General features: G+C 37.1%; 1 pseudogene; it reads right to left on the bottom strand.

The window, feature by feature from the left end:
- Positions 1–2,654: 2,654 nt before the first annotated feature.
- LOC105740897 lies at positions 2,655–10,614 on the bottom strand (annotated as a pseudogene).
- Positions 10,615–14,855: the final 4,241 nt, after the last annotated feature.

The following is a 14,855-nucleotide window of genomic DNA, read 5'->3' as shown; positions in this document are numbered from 1 at the left end:
ATTTATTTATTTATTTATTTTTGCAGAACCAGGGATTGAACTCAGGCCCTTGAGCTTGCCAGGGAAGCGCTTATTCTACTGAGCCATCTCCCCGGCCTCCAAATCAATGATATTGATTCATTTCCATGTCAAAATTTATCTCAACAACAAAATCAGGGAGACAAACCACTTGGGCCTCTCTCCTGTCCCTCTCTCAAACAGGAGCTTTCTTTCCCTCACTAAATATATTTTGAAAAAAGAATCAGTAGACTCTTTTGGGTTTTTCACAAAGATTTTCTCCATTGATATTAGCACTTGTGGAAAGTTTTACAAAATAATCTGGACAACAGAGCCAGCCTCAAAATAAAAATCACATTACATGCCAGGGAGAGAACACCGTGTGGTCCCCACTTTCTATGAGTTGCATTTGAGCACGTTCAAGAAGCATCTCCTGGAGGGCGTGGGCTGCCGCATACACGGCATTGTAGGTGTTGAAACTCCTCTCACTCATGGCTGTGTCGAAACTATTCAAAGGCAGCGATGCCAGGGAGGCATTGGGTGTGCAGTCCTTCAGCGAACAGTCAGAGGCAGAGAATGAGCAGTGGAAGTTCTGGAACCAGTACCGAGTGAGGAAAGTGTCTTCTGGGTATTTGAAGGGGGTTGCTGTTTGGATAAACTTATTGAAATCAGAAATCTCCTTATGGTGGTGTGAAAAAATGAGGAGCCCATGGAACAAGTCCAGGATGAAATTTCTCCCAGCCAGGTCTGCATGCCATTGTGCGTTTGTGACCCAGATTCTCCATGTCACTAAACGGAGCCCTATATGATGGTTTATGTTATTTCGACTATCACTGTCATAATAAATGATCACCACATTTGCTGATGATATTTCTCTAGCCAGGAAATTTTTCCATTTTGTAAATTGGAGATATGATACAAGAGGGTTTGAGATCAGTGTCACAAATGCTAGACAGACTCCATTCCAGTCCGTCTGTCCCCTCACATCTGAGAGGAACTGGAAACCGTTCTGGCCTTCGGTGATGACCAGTCCCACCCAGGTCCAGCTGAAATAAAGCATCAAGGAGACCATGGCTAGGGCCAGAGATGAGTCCTTTGGAGCCACCTGGTGGAGAGAAGGGAACTGGCCACTGTCACTGAAGGCAGGATCGAAAGTGCCAAAGGTAAGCTACATGGAAAGGAAAATCGGAAGTTACGGGAAGAAAGTTGACATAAAGCTCAATCTTGCACATAAAGAGCCTTATGAAGTAGGCAAAATAAAAATGAAAATACAAACATATCGCCGAATTCTAGAAGGGAAAATGATTATTGCCATCTATGTAATAATGTCACATTCTAAGGTTTTGTTTGAGCAAATAACTGAGCAGACAGAGTTCAAGAAATCTTTAATTTCATCTCTCCAGCCCTTCTGATGAACATAAACACAATATAGATAATCAACAGACCTCAGTGGGTTGCAATTTGAGACTGTATATATTTGTGTGACAGACAAACACAGTCCATCCATTCAACATCTTTGAAAGTGCACCTGAAACTGTCACTTCATGTCCCATGATTTTATCCTTCCCTATCCACCCAGCCTCACCTGTGGAAATTTGTAGAGTTCCAGCAATGGTCCAACTTGAGAAGAAATTGCCCACGGTGATGCTGTTAGCAATGCTATAGACTTAGTCTCTGTCCCACAGCTATAGTTAGGGGTCCCACTTTGTCCTAGGTACAAAATGAGGAAACTCTCTAATATCCTCCAGTAGCTGTATAGTAAATTATGGTACTCATATCCCAAGGAGATGTTTGGTAAAAGATGAGGACCCTTGTTGATCTCTTCAATGGAAAAAATGAAGGCCAGAACATTCTGGAAATTGCTGGGCAGAAGCCTGAAAAAAACAGCAAAGTAGTTATTAGTGATAAATCTTCAATAAATGATCAGATCCTGAACAATACCACTTACTAATTGAATGCCATGTTCTTCCGCGCATTCATATCCTAAACTTGAGTGTGCTGGCTATAGAGTTATGTGTAAAATTTGACTAGTGTTAAATTGCATTATATTTGTGGATTTATCATGGATGAGATAGATACTCTTACAGTAGAACAAAGAGAATGTTTTTCATATGGCTGTCATAAGAGGACATATTGCCACAACTTCCATATATAAATCTTGAGTCAAGTTCTTACTGTTTCTTATAAATGATTTTTATCATGAATAATTTCTAACAAAACACATAAATCATGTTTTACACTTATGGTTTGTGATACATTTTTACTCATCCCTTTGTATTTTTTTTCTACCCTTGTCATAAGGACCACTGTGGAAAGAAGCCCATTTCCTCCAATGAGTTTTAATTCATGGTACTTCTGTATCAGGGAGAGGGTTTTCTAATAAATCTTCTGCTACTACAGCTTCTTCCTTTTGCATCCAAAGGTCTGTCTTGAGCCAAGGAAAGAGAAGACTAAGCCCTGGGTTGCCCAGAGAAAATTCCCATGTTTCCTCTTTACAAGGAGACAGGGCACAGAAAGCCAGTTCTAGCTCTAGTGAAAAAGGGTAAATGGAAAATACACATCTCCATCCTTCTCAAAAATGAAATTCATCCTTAACACACAGTACTTTTCAGTGGGATACAGGGTGTTGGGCCCCTTTCAAAGCCTCTCCTTTTCCTCTACCACCAGTGATAGTGGGCCAGGGCACGGTTGACATCAGGAATCTTGAGCATGTCCTGCTTCCTCTTCATCACAGGGCCCTGATTGTGAAAAGCCTGCAGCAACTCATGTGACAACCTCTCTGGCATCAGTGTCTGTGGTGCTCATTCTCTCGGTACTCAGTGATCATCCACTTCATTGCCAGGAAGTGGCAACATTGGTCAGGTAGGGGCACAGGGACCTGATAGAAATGGCCACCCTTGAGGATGGGTATGAGGCCAGTCATAGGCTGACAGTTTTTCAGTGCTTGGTGGAGGATGATTTAGGGGTTGCGTTCAATGGTTGCTTGTTCCTCTGCAGAAGCAGCATGATATTTCTCAAACTGTCTCCTTCTCATGGCTTCCAGAGTCTGGGTTATGAGGGATCTGGCCAGTAGTTTGTTTCCGTCTTTCATCATCATGTTGGTGAATTTACTGATCACTGGGTCTGCAAACACAGACCATGTCATTGTTGCTGAGGCCGCTTTGATGAGCTGAGTCTTCTTGAGCTCCTGCTCAAATTTCTATTCCTCAGTGATCTCAGCCATGGTCTTGCAGCAATGTTCTTTATCAACTAAAGGATCCCTGAGTGCAGGACTATAGAGGCCCCACCACACCTGCGTTAGCCATGGAACACGCCACACAATGCAGGTGACTCTTGGGGCCAGGCTTCCCAGGATCGCACAGCCTTCAGGTGGGGGCTCAGCTCTCTGTTAAGACAATATTTTATGTCAATACAAACACTCAGAAACTGTAATCTATCTCTGCATGAGCTGATGCCTGCGAGGTTTTATAATTTTTGCTAAGAAAATTGCATACCACATTTTCTAGTAGGACTTTACAAACCTTCATATAGATAGAGAAAATGATCTCAGCTATAAAGGAAGGTGCAGCAGGTGGAAAGCATGAGATATTTAGGGTGGGGTTTTAACATATTTGCTACTGTGAAAATTAAAATATTCTCACACATTAATCCACCAGCAAGTACTACGTAGTTGTGATATCCACATGAAGTTGAAGTACCAAGTGCTGGGAACAATAATTGTAGAGGAAGAGTGTAATTGGTGGTCTGACATGCAGCGTCTGACAACATCTGTGTGGTGAAGATGGAGCAGAAGAAGGTTGGCTCTGCCCCCAGCAAAACCCAAGAGGCTCCTGTCTCCATCGGAGCTTGACAGAGAGAAACCTTGAAAACACAAAGACATTTGGAACAGAAATGAAGGACCAATAAGAAGGAAAACAGGATAGCAAGAGATGATGCATTTTACACATATCCCTTTGATGGGTTAAAAGTAGAATGATAATTTCAATGCAAAGTTTAATAGCTGAAACGGGGCTTGTGCTAAACAGTCACTGTGCTCCACACTTTCCAACATCTCGTGAATGGTCTCTCAGAAAGTGACATTTTGGCATTAGTATTGCCTGATGCATTATTTTGTGAGATGAAAACAGAGTTAATGTTTCTAATTGTTCTGTTTCTGTGGCTTGGCGAGCTGATTAGGTCAAGTGCACGTGTTGTTCATGCTCCTTGCTTGGTGGACAAGGATGCTCTTTTGTCTTGCGCTGATGCAAACAGAGCCCAGGGAAGCTCCCACTGAGCAGTCCTTCTACTCCTCTGCCGCATCCCTGCCTGGAATATGTGTTGTTCAGCCCTGGCCTAGAGCTGCCTATATGTGTCTATTGAACTATATTTGCTAATTAACTTTCATCCTTAGGACTGTAGAAGGTTCATCTTTCTTTCAGACAGGATGGTTGAAATTTGTCAGAATATTACTGTACATTATTTTATTATCATTTTCCTCTAAATCCTACATTTTCTTTACATTGTCATCATTATACATTTTATAAACTTCACCTCTGTCACTTTCTTTTCTGTCTCTACATCATCTTAAAATATTATAATGCGTATGATCACAGTATTTCTTTTTGATGACTTGAAAATCCCTGCCATTACGAAATGAGTTTTACATTCTTTGTTATTTTTTTTTACCGTGTATTTCATGTAAGTTTTGGGTAACTAATAAAACTACCAAATATTTTTTCTCAATGTATTTGATAAATAATATTTTCCTAATAATTTTTCTTAAAATTTTTCAAATTTAATTTGGTTTCTACCAATCTCTCACAAAGAGTTAAGTAAATCTCTCACTTTCTCTTCAAGTTATACAGTTTGTACTCCATAGCAAAAAAGTGTTTGCAGTTTTCTAAGCAGTGATTTATTTTAAGTGCACTATTTATACGACATTGAAGTGAAAATTCTTTATAATTTATTTACAAAAAAATTAAATCATTAGCTGCTTCCTTCCATAAACCAGCAGAAATGCACAGCATAGTTGCTGAAAACATCCTGCTTACATTAAATTAATATGTATTTGGTCTATTAAAATAATCATTTGTAAAACTGAATTTAGATATTAAACATATTTGGGTTTCCATAAAGTTTCTTTTATCTAGCTATAAGTACAAAAATGTGCACAGGATAATTCCAGATATGTCATTAAAACCTTGATAGGTTTTTTTATAAATCTTATCATTCCTGGAAAGAGAAAAACATTTTTATCAGAGGATATATAACATTTTGTACTAATGAACACCCATTTCCTTTTACATATATTAACTATTGGAAATGCACTTCGTTTACACTTTGCCTTTAAAGATAACTTGAAAAAATGCTGTCCATGTTCATCCATGTGGAGATGTATAGAAGTTAATAGATATGCGGATTTGCTTTATTTACTAGAAAATGTAAATAAAATCAGTGCTTCAGATTTCATTCCATAAAAATGAACAGTTTGTAACTGACAATGTTTAGTGAAGTTTTAAAAAATTCAAAGGAGACTATCAGTCTTCCTTAACTAAAGAAGAAATGATTTGCACCAAGGATGCTGTGCATCTCAGGAGCTGTTCTGCACAGGCAGACGTTCAGTGAACTTCTAGAATCTCCTGTTAGTGGCCATGGAAACCACACTACGGATGCACTGTAGCCTGCCTTGGATGCCGTGTGATGACTGTATTTAAAGAAACTGTAGGTCCTGAGTGTTGCCAATGAAACAGAGCACAAAATTATTGCTTGTTTGTACCAGAATTGGTAATTGTTCTGCTGGGATTGTTAATTCATAAAATTAATATGCAGTAAGACAGCAGGGGAAAAAGAATCAAAGAGAAGCATCTTCTCATAAGACAGAAGATAGTTCACTTCAGAAACATTAAAACTTTTGAAGAGGCCACATGATTTACAAAACACGCAGAGCCCAACTGAAGAGTAAATGTGTGGAATTTTGTCAAAACTTTCCAACTTAAGATCACTAACATAAAGCATTAAGCGAAAACTATGTGTAATATATAAGTAGACTAAATTTTTTTGAGCTGGAAAATTGGACAAAAACATGTAATCCTATCAAAAAAGATGAAAGCATTAAAATTATATTGCATAATCATCATTAATTGTATTGAAGTTCCTACTAGTCTCATTAAAAATAAAAATGAGTTTTTCTGGCAACAGCATAATTTATCCTAAAGGTTTTTAAATATAGTGAAAGTAATTCAGAATTAGTTGATAAAAAAATTGGAAAAAAACATTGCTACTAAACATAATATATAAAAACACTTAAATTTTAGATTTCAGTGGAACAAATCAGAATAAAAAAGAGGAACAATCTGTGTTTAATCATCTATTTTTACAAATATGGAAATACATATATCCCTTATATCTGATAGTTGTTATTTAAAATCAATAGATAAATATTAAATTCTTTTGTCAAGACGAATGTAAGCTATTCTGAAAGACTATGTGCTATACTCATCTTAATACCAAATGAAAACCAAAATCTCAGAATAGATGTTTTTGGCGGGGGCTACCAGGGATCGAACTCAGGACCTTGTACTTGTCAGGCAAGCACTTATTCCATTGAGCTATCTCCCCAGGCCCTCAGAATAGTTTTAAGGCATAGCAAATATACAAAGTCTAGAGACCCACACTCGTAACCCCAGCACTGGAGGATGTTGATGCAGAAAGCTCACAACTTTTAGCTCCACTTTGGCAACAGAAAAACATAGTCACTTCCTTGACGCTATAAAGCTAAAAAATTATTAAAGGGCTGAAAATGAAGCTCAGAGTGAAGGTCTTGGGTTCAAAACACAGCACCAAGCAAACACAATAATTTATACAGATATCTGTGCAAATGCACACAGTTAGATGACTGTTTTCTCTTCACCTACAGGTTCATATTCGTTTCTCTTATATTATCTGCAAAAATGCTTAATTCAAGCAAAAATCCCTTAAATATTTAAAAATTATTTTCTTAATTATTTGAAATATTTCTGAAGTGTTGAAAATATATAATATGAAGGAGAGCCAGGCAGCTAACTCAGTGGAATAAGAGCTTGCCTGGCAAGCACAAGGTCTTGAGTTTGATCCTTGGTACCCCAACAAAACAACAACAACAACTATATATCTATATCTATATCTATATCTGTATCTATATCTATATCTATCTATATCTATATCTATCTATCTATATCTATCTATCTATCTATCTATCTATACATAGGTAAAGAACAAATCATAGAAAAAAACATGGTTAAAATTACATGGAAATATGTAATTTGGGGCTGGGACGATAGCGCAGTGGTCTAAGCATCTGCCTGGCAAGCAGAAGAACACAGGTTTGATCCCTGGTACCGCATGCTGTTCCAGCCCTGCGCCCAGCCGGCCACTGAAACCAGGTGTAGCGGTGCATGCCTGTAATCCCAGTGCTGGGGGAGGCCGGCACAGGAGAATCACTAATAGTCTGAGCTGAAGAGTGAAACCGTGTACCAAATAAATAAATAGAAGATTTAAAAAAGGAAATATGTAATCAATCTCCTAATAAGATTTAAATATACAAATGAAACTCTACCTGCACACATCAAGTTGCGCTACATTTGGTGTACACATGAGGAAAATAATACTATTTTGCATAGCTTCTGGAAGTGTTTATTATATTTCTCAAGGGTTTTTTGATGAAATCAAAATTACAAAATAATTTTAAATTAAAGATAGTTTAGAATCCAGCCCCGGTCCTTACAAGAATGTAGATCTACTGCAACAATCTATCTTTCTCAAAGATCTGTCTATTATTATCCTCATTAAAAACATGAAGTTGGAAACCAATTTGAAAATCAGGAACATTCAAATTTGGTGAATATCTATCTAGTTCGTTTTGTAAGATACCATAGTATTTAGGCCTAAGAATTACCATAATGATATTGATATGCATAGAACTATGTATCATCATTTCTTATGTAAAATAAGCTGAGGGATAGAGACATAATCCTCTTATTATTAATATATATTTGATATATATTATAATCTCTAAAATATGCAATGTCATATAATCTTTAGAATGGTATGAAAATAATTTATACGTTCCGATGGCATAGATGCACACATGGGGCATATCTTCCTTTATAATATTGCAATTCTAACTTAAAATATAATCTCCTTCTAAAGACAAACATATTTTATATCTGGACATATTTTTATCTTCAATATTCTCTTCATCTAGATTTTAGGAAATTTTGAGGCATTGTCATGGACCCTTCAGGATTTTTACTTAATGCCTAAGGCACCCCGCACATTGGAAACTCCTGGGATTGAAAGGAAGTTGTTTTCAGCCGCCAACTGTGCACAGCACATGGTCAGGAAAAGACTGATGGCCACCATGTGCAGGTGAACACGGACAGAAGAAAGAAAGGAAGAGGGGTCCTTTCTTCTCTCCTCAGGAAGAGAAACACACTTTCTCCAGAACCCTTGAAACATCCTGGAAATCTGATCACACCTGATATCTGACCAGGTTATCATACCTTGCTGTCCCCAGAGTGTGTCAATTCACACCCGGATTATTTCCTCTGAAATCCTTTCAGTTTGGTTAAGCCCGGTCCTCATGACACTTATGTTGTCTCTTGGTAATTCTCCATCCTGACCTCCTTGTTACTGTGCTGTAAACCTCCATCAGCACATGTAGACTTCAGGATCTACCTCAAGATTTCTGCCCTTCACAGCACTGTTACTATACTGATGATTCTTCTCTCATTGCACAAAAGCTTTCTCATTATTTTCCAGTAAATGCAATTAGTAATTCTTACTTTAATAGTTGGAAGAAAAAAAAATTTTTGCCGGAGATTCAGACTGGGTTTCTCCATCTCCTTCATCACATAATTTTCCAGACTTGCTACTAGCTAGCAGAAACAATAAACAGTAACTGTCAGAATCAAAATATTTACCTTAAAGAATCGACATAAGTACATGCATAGAATACATGGTCACCAAGTAACACTGCAGACTTCATCTTCCTTTAAATTTAAGCCTCTGTGTGCACTCTACAAAGATGCCCCTTTTAAGAAAGGAATAAAAAATTCCTTACTTCAAAACGGAAAGATGGAATAAAATGAAAAATAAGTTATAAATGATTCCAAGTATGTATAGAAATGACAGGATAAGAATACAGAGAATATCAATCTCTCCAGTCACAAGAACCTTAATAAACCAATATGAAACATATTTTCAAAAATTATTGGGCAAACTGCCTAGTGTGAGGACATGTGATGTTAATTACAGATAATTGGGACTGAAGCCTGATTTCTTCAGTGCAAAAGCTTTAGCCAACTTTAGGAACATACAAAGCTTTGTCTCAGAAATATGCCACTTCTTCTAATTATCTAAGAACAAAAATTTGAGTAAACATCTTTTCTTTTTTTTTTTTTTACAGTTCTGGGGATTAAACTCAGGGCCCTGCACTTGCCAAGCAAGTGCTTATTCTTCTGAGCTATCTCTTCAGTCCCTGAGTAAACTTCTTATATGTGATAATGCACAGGAAATAGGTACAAATACCTGGGAGCAGAAGATGCCTTAATTATGAACATTGTCTTTTCTACTTCTGGGCATGAACAGTGAGTAAAGAGAACATCGTAGGTCTGCCACCTAACAAAAGACAAGCAGGCAATTTCTTTTGCACAGAAGCACAAATCATCTCCTACAGTCCTCTGAATCTATGATTCCATGCAAATTGTATTTATTAATGATAATGTTAGCTACAGACCTGATGCTGAGGTGTCTGAAAACCAAGAAAATGCAAGCGAAGAAGAATGAAACCAGATGAAGGAATTTCACTGAAACGGCCCTACTAGTCCCGGCCTGGGGTGCAGATGCAGGCAGAATTACTCAGATGAAACCTTTGACTTTGCACAGTATTTGCAATTGGTAGTAAATATCTACACTGAGAAACCAATGGGCAATGCTTCCCCAAGAAGAGGAGCATAAATAGCAGTGTGCATAGGAGACATTTTATGGAAGATGAAGGAAATATTACAGACTTTGGTCTTCAGGAAAGAAGTATTTACTGCTGTCTTAGAGCACTGGGTTCAATCTAGCACTTGGATTGATTATATATTTGAGATCCATTCATTTCTTGCAATGTCAAGTTTGGTATAATCGAGTGTATATAAAATACAGTAAGGTGTGAAGATGCTCTTTCCCTCATAATCTAATCTTGAAAAAGAAAAATAAGATATAAAAAATTCCTTACTTCAAAATGGAAAGATGGGATAAAATGAAAAATAAGTTATAAATGATTCCAAGTATGTATAGAAAGGACAGAATGAGAATACAGAGAGTATCAATCTCTCCAGTCACAAACCCCAGGCATTATTGATCCTGATCGTCAAGCAAAAATAAATAAATGTAAAAGGACACTTACTCTACGATGAGAAAGTCCTTGCTGGGTTTTATTTGGGACGTACCCGTGAAGTACAGACAGGTGTACAGGGAGAAGAATCCTCCGATCACCACGTCTCCATCCTTGTACACCCTGGTGCTCCAGCTTTGAAGACAGTCATCATCAGACAGTTTGCATACTGTGAGAGGCAGCTGCAAGAAGAGTAAGATCATGCTCAAAAGGGGCATCTTTGTAGAGTGCACACAGAAGCTTAAATTTAAAGGAAGATGAGGTCTGCAGTGTCACTTGGTGACCATGTATTTTATGCATGTACTTATGTCAGTAGGGAAGAAGTTTATACATGGGAATGGATGGACATGCTTTTCATTTCATCAAAGGTGGATGATTTAACGATCCTGAATTATTTCATCGAAGCCTCAAGGTCCTTAGAGGAATTGTCCACCGTTTTCCCTGAAGCTCTCCATCTGAGGTCTGGTGTCTCTAAAAAACATGCATAGGGAAATGTTTATAGTTCACTTCTCCACCTGCAGGACCATTATTTCACCCTAAATACCTATACGAAGTTCCCAGGAGCCTTCTCTTCTGACCTGGATTTAGTACCAAGCCTTTGCCTGCAGGCTACTTGCATGGATAGCATTTGGGGCAATGAAAATACTTTGCCCCAGAGGATTCACTCTTAGATGTTTTGAAATGACCTGAGGAGACCCAAAGTTGATGTTGAAGATTTGGCACTACACCCAGGCCCCAAAGGTTAAGAAATCACAGCCGCATGCACTCAGGAATCAGTGTGGTACAAAACCCTCCTTGCACTGTCCAGTCTTTCTGTGTGGAAAGTAAAAAGGACTCCCAATCACATATTTATTCCATTTTCTAAAGAATCAGTAACACTGTATTCTGAAATTACAAATTATTTAATGTTAACAAAGAAACATGTTGCATTTCAGAGACCTAAACTTTGACCTTTCCCATTCTATATAGTGCTTTCTAACATGCTAAATCCATGGCTTCACGTGTCATCGTAATCTGTTTCTACAGCAATAATTTGGGCCCACACATTGTTGATGACCTTATGACAACGTAGGAAGTGATTCACTCCAAAGCAAATGCACAAAATTGGAAAGTACTGCCCCATTTTCACCACCAAAAGTATTGGGTTTGAGAGACACACGTAGATCGTTACACCACCATAATTCTGGCAGAATTACAAAGCAATGGAAATATTATTCATGGTTCTATAATGGTTGGGTAGAGAACATTTTGCATTTGTCAAATTTTGATGAATATCTAGCATGAGTTGTGAACCCTAATGTAAGCTTGGACTTGTTTTATTGTTGGGATATCATTCACTTATGAATAATGGTATGCAATAATAGGTGGAATGGCAAAGCAAAAAGAGTATATTTTCATATTAATTACTATAAACTTAAAATATTAACTACTGATCATTACATTTTAAGGAAAACATAATTCCCAAATTGGAACTTACTATTCCATGTCACAACTGAGGTTTTGAAAATCACTTAGTACAAATAAAGATAAAGTGTAAGTGCAAAATGTACAAATTGCAAATCTTATACATAGAAATGAATGCATTAATTCACAATAATATTTTCAGTATTAAATGTATGTTGACATACTAATATGCTCAATCTTTTAAATGATGTAGAATATAAAATTAATAAAGTGAAAGGATCATAGGATCATTCTCTTGGGTACTGCAAGATATACCCAGTACACACACTCAAACACATACACACAGACAAACACACACACTTGCACACACACACACACACAAACACCACACACTCTAAGAGCACATCTAGGGCCACGGCAAAGTGAAATGATTTTATTTCTTTTATTTAAAATGAAAAAAACACTAGGGGGCCAAAATTTAAAGATCCAATCCAGAAATGGGCATCTGAGGATAAAATGAAAGAAGGAAATAAATATATGAAAAAATGCTCCACATCACTAGCCATCCACGAAATGCAAATTAAAACAACACTGAGATATCATCTCACCCTAGAAAGAATGGCTATCATAAAGAAATCACCCAACAACAAATGTTGGACAGGCTGTGGGGGAAAAGGAACCCTTTTCCACTGCTGGTGGGAATGTAGACTGGTGCAACCATTATGGAAATCAGTGTGGAGATTCCTTAGAAAAGTTGGACTGGAAATCTCATTTAAACCAGCTATTCCTCTACTGGGAATTTTCCGGGAGGATCAGAAAACATCATATCATAGGCATATATATGTGCCTATGTTTATAGCAGCACAATTTGTGATAGCCAAATCTTGGAAACAACCAAGATGCTGATCACCTGAGGAATGGTTGAAAAAGATGTGGTATTTTTACACAATGGAGTATTATTCAGCTTTAAAGAATGATAAACTCAAAGCCTTCATATTGAAGTGGATGTCACTTGAACATATACTCATAAGTGAAATAAACCAGACACACACGTGTAAATATATTATAGTTTACCTAGCATAAGAACTAAAAAGAAGAAATAAAAATAGAAAAGTATAATACAAGTAAAAGGAAAGTAGGATCTTGAGGAGTAACTAATCAAGAGAGGGAAAGGATAAGAGCTAGGAAACATGACAATGTCAAGCCATACAGTTATATGTAGAAGATGGGCAAGACACTGATCCTGAGAATCTTCAGAAGATTTTTGAATCTAGCAGTTAATTGGAAAGATTCTCACCCTGACTAACTATATGTACTGATACCTGTGAACTAAGTAACTGCACTGCAGATGGTAATCTATAATAGAAGGTTCATGCTTGGAGTGCCTGTCATTCTGGTCTTCTGAATACGGGCTGCTTGTCATGACATGCCATTTGCTGCTGTGCCGTCTCTCGCATAGATGATTGTTCAAAAAGAAGGGGGTTGTGAATGAAGGCAAGAGATAGGAAAAGGAATATATTGTGGGACTGTCCTGCTTCAAAGTTGTATATGGTTAGATTTTTGGACTTATGTGTAAACATAAGAAGTATATAATTCTTTATGCCTATTTTTAAAAATATATTCTAATTTTTAAATGTTTTTTCATCATATTCTATAGGGACTTAAAGTTCAACATATCAATACTTGATGAAAAATACCTGTTCCATGCTATGCCTAACATGTTTGATATTCGGACAGATAGTGAGGTTAAGGTTAACAGCCTAGGTTATATGGTAATAAAAATATGCTTGTCTTCTGAATGGTTAACAACCTAAGTTTGCAGACCAAAATTAGAGAAAAAGGAGGGCTTCAAGGAAAGCCAACATTTTGGCCCTAGCTTTCCAAGGTCAATTAAGACTCAGGACATATGAGAACTTATACTGTAACGTCATGTAACTTGGTAGTGTCCCAAATTTTCTCATCAAGGAGATTATAGGGCCAAAGAGGAAAGTGATTGATGACATAGAGTGTGCCTAAGGAGAGTCACATGAAGAGAAAACATTCTCTCAGGCTTTCACAGAGAGCACATTGGCCAAGCAATGGCCATGACTCATCCACATGGCTGACACTGAAAAAGGTTTTACAATCTGAGGTATAGGATCTCAGGATAAATCCTGAGGGGATTTCACTGACCTTATCAGACCCAAAAGCTACAACTCTTGTTACATAGTTCCTGCTTTACCTTGGTCTTAACCATCAAGCAGAAAAGTATAAAAATGAAGTATAAGAAGTAAAGCCATGGTGTTATGTTGAGCTGTAGGAGAATTAGGTCAACAATTTCTGACATTGCCAGTGAAGCGGAAGACCCAATACTATTGTGGACTACTGAACTCTTTTAGAATATTTTGCTGAGTTTACACACCTATAATATTTAAATCATGGAACTTAACAAAAAAGGTATACTAATGAATTTCCACTTTGTATCTGTGTGTTCAAAGTGGTTAGGATAGATATATAGTTACATTCTCTTAAAGAATAGAGAGATTTTTTCTAATGGTGTTTGTAAATAGGATATCAAGTCCACATCTTGTACATTAACCACTAAGAAGAATGTATGCAATGAGTTAAATATTGAAACTGCCCTTCTAAAAAACAGAAATGATAAATTTGAGGGTTTTGTGATAAACGAATGCAGCTAGAGAGTATGATGGCAAATGAAATAAATCAGATCCACATGTGTAAACATTGTATAATCTCACTAGTATGAGAACTTGAAAAGTAAGTAAAATTTAAAAGGTACCATAGATACCTATTGTGAAAAGGAAATAATTTGTTCAACAGGAAGGAAAAAATGGAATGAGTAAAAGCACAAATGAAAGAAGGAAAAAAGATATATTCCAGTATATGTGCAAAATGGTTTGGGTAATTGGACTGTCACTTTCTCTGGTCTTTTGAAAGGTGCAGTTAATCCTTTTTAAAATTTCTTCTTCTTCTTCTTCTTCTTCTTCTTCTTCTTCTTCTTCTTCTTCTTCTTCTTCTTCTTCTTCTTCTTCTTCTTCTTCTTCTTCTTCTTTCT

The sequence above is a fragment of the Octodon degus genome, unplaced genomic scaffold (genome assembly GCF_000260255.1).
Source record: "Octodon degus isolate 3935 unplaced genomic scaffold, OctDeg1.0 scaffold00290, whole genome shotgun sequence".
Taxonomy (NCBI): Eukaryota; Metazoa; Chordata; class Mammalia; order Rodentia; family Octodontidae; genus Octodon; species Octodon degus.
This window is presented reverse-complemented; position numbering and strand designations above follow the sequence as displayed.